Raw genomic sequence first — 6,126 nt, 5'->3', positions numbered from 1 at the left:
ATCCCGGACTTTATCCTTCACAACGTAATACTTTATGTCAATGTGTTTGGCAGCACCACTTGACTTATTGTTGTGAGCGTACTGTACTGCCGGATAATTATCGCAGTATAACTTTAGTGGTCTATAGATGCCGTCAACCACCTTTAAACCGGGTACAAACTTCTTTAGCCAGTTCACCTGCCCCGTTGCCTCGTAACATGCTACAAACTCGGCATACATTGTGGACGATGTAGTGACGGTTTGTTTGGAGCTTTTCCATGATATTGCTCCTCCTGCGAGAGTAAACACGTACCCTGACGTGGACTTTCTATCATCTCCCGCATAATCAGAATCCGAGTACCCTACTATGTGCAAGGAATCTGATTTTCTGTACGTTAGCATGAGGCCTTTTGTGCCTTGCAAGTAACGCAAGACCTTCTTTACCAATTTTCAGTGTTCTGGTCCTGGATTACTTTGAAATCTGCCAAGTAACCCGGTGACAAAAGCTATGTCAGGGCGTGTACAAACTTGCGCATACTGTAAGCTCCCGACAGCTGAAGCATATGGTACCACTTTCATTTGATCGATCTCGTATTGATTCTTTGGGCATTGAAAATCCCCATATCTATCGCCCTTGACTATGGGTGCAGGTGAGGCACTACACTTATGCATACTGAACTTTTTCAAGACCTTTTCTATGTATGCCTTTTGTGACAGTCCTAATACCCCTTTGCTTCTATCTCGGTGTATCTCAATTCCCAGAACATATGTAGCTTCACCGAGATCTTTCATATCAAAGTTCGAGGACAAGAACTTCTTTGTTTCTTTCATTAGGCTGACATCACTACTCGCAAGCAAGATGTCATCTACATATAAGATCAGAAAGATATAATTTCCACTTTTAAACTTTGAATATACACAATTGTCCTCTACATTTTCTTTGAACCCAAACTGTCTTATTGTCTTATCAAACTTCAAGTACCACTGCCTTGAAGCCTGTTTCAACCCATAAATGGATTTCTTTAAGCGGCATCCCAGACGTTCTTTTCCTTTTACGACAAAGCCTTTCGGTTGTGCCATATAGACACTCTCGTCTAAATCCCCGTTAAGGAATGCTGTCTTTACATCCATTTGATGCAAGTCTAAATCATAGTGGGCTACCAGCGCCATTATGATTCTGAAGGAATCTTTACATGAGACTGGAGAAAAGGTCTCATTGTAATCAATCCCTTCTCTTTGCGTAAAGCCTTTTGCCACAAGTCGCGCTTTATACTTTTCTATATTCCCTTGGGAGTCATATTTTATTTTGTAGACCCATTTGCAGCCCACTGTTTTGGCTCCTTTAGGAATTTCCTCTAAGTCCCAAACCTCGTTGGCACTCATTGATCTTATCTCATCTTCCATGGCCTCAAGCCACTTGGATGAGTGTTCGCTTCTCATGGCTTCTTCAAACGAGGTAGGATCACCTTCCATTTGAAACTCTTCGATGTTATACACTTTATAATCGTCAGGGATAGCTGATCTTCTCACTCTTTGAGACCTTCTAGGAGCCTCCACATTTGGAACATTTTCAAGTTGAGGCTGTTGTTGCTCCCCTTGATCTGTGGCAATAGCTTCCATGGGTTCCTGAAGCACAGGTTCCACATCTTCATTCGTTGTTGCCACAGGAGGGACAACCACAGGTGCTTGCATCACAGTGTCTTCCACTGTCGGTGCAGCTACAACGGGTAGTGAGAAGAATGGCTCATGAGTCAACGGAGTGGGCACATATTCCCGCTTCTCCTCAAGGTCAAACTCTCGAGCTACCACGCTCCCCCTCATCATCTCATCTTCTAGGAAGATTGCGTGTCTCGTTTCCACAAACTTTGTATGTCTATCAGGGCAGTAGAAACGATAACCTTTCGATCTTTCAGGATAGCCAATGAAATGGCAACTAACTGTTTTGGGATCTAGCTTCCCAATGTTTGGGTTAAACACCTTGGCCTCAGCTGGGCTCCCCCACACACGTAAATGCTTTAGTGAGGGTACTCTCCCTGTCCACAACTCATACGGTGTCTTGGGCACCGATTTACTTGGTACTCTATTGAGAATATGGATTGCTGTCTTTAATGCTTCTATCCATAGACCCAATGGTAGGGATGAGTAACTCATCATACTACGCACCATATCCATCAGGGTACGGTTACGCCTTTCAGCTACTCCATTTTGCTGAGGCTCGCCCGGTGTAGAATACTGGGCTACTATTCCATTTTCTTGTAAGAACCTTGCAAAAGGTCCAGGAATCTGTCCATACGGGGTATGACGACCGTAGTACTCCCCTCCACGGTCAGATCTGACTATCTTAATCTTTAAACTGTGTTGGTTCTCAACTTCTGCTTTGAATATCTTAAATTTATCCAATGCTTCTGTTCTTTCTTTAATTGGATAAATATAGCCAAAACGGGAGTAATCATCTGTGAATGTTATGAACGAGTCAAAACCATCCACACTTTTCACAGGAAATGGACCACATATGTCTGTGTGGATTATTTCTAATATTCCTGTGCTTCGTTTGGCATTTTTCTTAATTTTCTTTACATATTTTCCTTTTATGCAATCTCTGCATTGCTCTAAGTCTGCGAACTCTAATGGAGGAAGAATATCATTCTTTACTAGTCTCTCTATTCTCCCCCTCGAAATATGGCCTAAACGACAGTGCCATAATTTCGACGACGCATCTTGAGTTCGCTTTCGTTTTCTGTTTACATCCGCAGACGAGGATACGTTTTCACTATCACATATAACATTTACTTCATCACGTAGTGATAACAAATATAACTCATTTTGTAAGATAGCAATCCCAACACATGCATTATTGAATGTTATCTTACATTTGCCATTTCCAAAATGGCAATCATATCCATCATTGTCCAAACATGAAACACTAATCAAATTCCTCTGTAAAGAGGGAACATAAAGCACATCTCTAAGAATTAATGTGAATCCATCAGCAAGCTCCAGAGGAAGGTCGCCAACGGCTTCAACATCTGCTTGGACTCCATTTGCGACTTTAACGTGTCTTTCGCTTCTTTGCGTAGTCCTCGTCGAACGGAATCCCTGTAATGAGTTTGCAACATGAATAGTTGCTCCTGAGTCAATCCACCATGTAGATTTCGAATAACTCACATACAGGATTTCATTTATGAACGTAATAATGTTCTCACCTTTCTTTGCCATTATCATTTTCAAGAATTCGGGACAGTCTTTCTTGTAATGCCCCGTCTTCTTGCAATGAAGACACTGATCTTTCTCCACTGTGAATTTCTTTTGTTGATGCTGCATGGGGCCTTTGCCCTTGCCCTTTGGAGAGTTGGCATCGAAATTCTTTTTCTTGTTATTCTCTTTCACATAGTTGATGGAACCACCATGTGAAGCTTTTATCCTTTCCTCTTCTTGCACACACATAGCAATGAGCTTCTCTAAATCCCACTTCTCGGGCTGTATGTTGCAGTTCACAACAAATGTATCAAACTCTTTTGGCAAAGAAGCAAAAATCAAATGGATAAGGAACTCATCCTTTAGAGCCAGATCCATTGGTTTGAGCTTGGATGCCAAGTTGCTCATCCTCAGTATGTGCTCTCTTATGCCACTGCCTCCACCTGAGTATCTTTCTGTTACCAGCTGCTTTATCAGCTGGGTAGCATAAGTCTTTGAAGAGCCAGTAAACTGACTCTTTATTCTGTTCAGGTACTCAGTGGCAGTGTCACACTCTGGGATCGAACCCACAATAGCAGGCTCAATCGTGTTCTTTATCACTGCCAAACATTTCTTGTTGGCAGTGACCCACTTCCTATGCTCAAGGTCATAGGCCATCTTTTGGGATTGATAATCCCTATCTCTGGTTGCCCAAGCGGCATCAGCCTCGTTTGTCTCCCTCACCGGTGCCACAGGATCTGTAGGACACGGTGTGGCGACTACCCAATCAACCTCAGCCAAGATGAAGGCTAGGTCGATCTTCTTTTTCCATTCTGAATAGTTGTCACCTTTCAGAGTTGGAATCTCATTGATACAACCCATCAAGTTGTACCCTCCTGAAAATACAATTCAAATAATGTGAGAACATGAAATGACACCACAATTGCATGCCTTGATTGCAACGTTGGTTAAAATCAAAACATACAACTGTTCCCTGCACTAATTCTATATCACCGTTGGGCAGAAATAGAATTAATACATGAGATTATACATTAATATTATTATAATTTTGCTATTAATCAACGTTGGTCAGAATAATAACAAAATTATAATAATAATCATCATTTTCATTTCCAGAATTAAATTCTCCCGTTGGTTTGAATTTAATAATGAAAATACGCAGCGGAAAACAATTTTAAATACTTTCTGGAAAATACTAAACAGTATAGATACTTTTATACTGTTGAAAACGCCATTTCGGCCTTGACAACCCATCCATTTCACTTTCGGCCCGTTACTGTTGGGCCCAGCTTAATTATTATTATTATTATTATTTTTTTGGTCGAAAACCTTTACTGTTTGACGGCCCGGTCGGAGATTTGGCCCGCTAGCAGCCCGCGGCGGACGCGCCCGCGACGGCCGACGCGCGCCCAGGCCGCAACCTGGGCCTGGGTCGCCAATTCGGCCCGTCAGCGCGCCCCCGCGCCCGCCCGCGTCGATCTCAGCCATTCATTTGGATCGGACGGCGCAGCGGCGATCTCGGCCGAACAAAACCCGACGTCGCCGCGCCCCTCGCCCTAACCCTAACCCATTCGATCTCCTCTCTCTCTCGCGAGACCGAGCGGCGACACGGTGGCGACCGAGGCGATCCGCGGCGACCGGCGCCGGAGAGGAGAGACGGTGCCGCCGCGAGGCTCCTCGCCGGCGTGCGCGCTCCCCTAGGGGTGAGCGCGCCGCCGTCGAGTGGCTTCACGGTGGTGCCTGACCCCTTGAGCCCGCGGAGGAGGCGCTCGGGGCTCGGCTCTGTGCCGCACGCCGTCGAGCGACGATGCGAGTACTCTGCCGCCCACGGCGGTGATCTACGGCCAGAAGAGGTGAGAGATCCCCCCCCCCCTTTCTAGTCGAAGATGAACTGTTAGGGTTAGGGTTTGGTTGTGGGCTCTGATGCCATTGTTAGCTATGGGATGTTCATCTTCAACAATCTGATGACCGCACTACCGAGAGTAGAAGGGAGAGAGGGGGGAGATGGATGGGTTCATACCTGAGACTCCAGTGGTTGGAGTAGGGTTGCTAGAACCCGCCATCTCTGCTTCGTCGGTGGAGCTCTGCGCTAGGGCAGCGACGGTCGGGGCAGAAGGGCTCGCCGGCGTGCGACGATGGTGACGTAGGCGCACGTAGTCCAGGGCGTGACGTAGAGGGCCAGGTGGAGCTTCCCGTCGGCACAGCGCCCTCTCCTCTAGATCGGTTAGGGTTTAGGTGTCGGTGGGGTGACTAGCGGCGCGGTGAACCTCGTACCGAGCGCCCCGGCCCCCCACCTCTTTTTATAGCGCTGGCGACGGGGGCCCACCAGCCAAAATGGGCTGGACGCCCCCGATCAGGGCGCGGGTCAAGGTTCTAATTAAGCCGTTGGGCTTAATTAGTGAGAGATCAGTCTAACAGCTTGAAGCATTTCTATGTTGAAAACTCTCTCTCTCTCTCTCTATATAACTTCGTTAAATAAGTATTCAACATGCGGCTTAGCCCATTTCCGACCCCACCAGAGCAACCCAAAATGACCGCTTGCAGCAAAAACAGGAAAATTTCTTTCCCGTTACGGCAAAAGCATGAACTCCAATCCCGCGGATTTTACTCTACCGAAAAATAGAATTTTTTTAATCCCACTACCGCACAAGAACTACAATCTCCTGTGCGTACCAAATCAGAAAGTGGATCATCCTGCTAGCCTTTAAATAGCAGTTGTTTTCTTCTCTTCCTTCTACTCCCCTATAAACCGTTGTAGATCTCTCATATCCGTTTTTTAGCCAATACCGTCTCGCTGTGCTCGCTCCTCGACGTTCACCGATAAGACGAGATCTCATCCATCGGTGCAAGCATCGACCCAATTGACATACTCGACGGCAACACCGTGGCGGGTGCATACGTTACTCGGCCGTGTTTGCGCTCCTGGACCTCGGCAGGCACTACCGTGACGGC

This window comes from Phragmites australis, chromosome 17 (assembly GCF_958298935.1).
Source record: "Phragmites australis chromosome 17, lpPhrAust1.1, whole genome shotgun sequence".
Lineage (NCBI taxonomy): Eukaryota > Viridiplantae > Streptophyta > Magnoliopsida > Poales > Poaceae > Phragmites > Phragmites australis.
The sequence above is the reverse complement of the archived record's forward strand: the minus strand, read 5'-3'. Positions refer to the sequence as shown.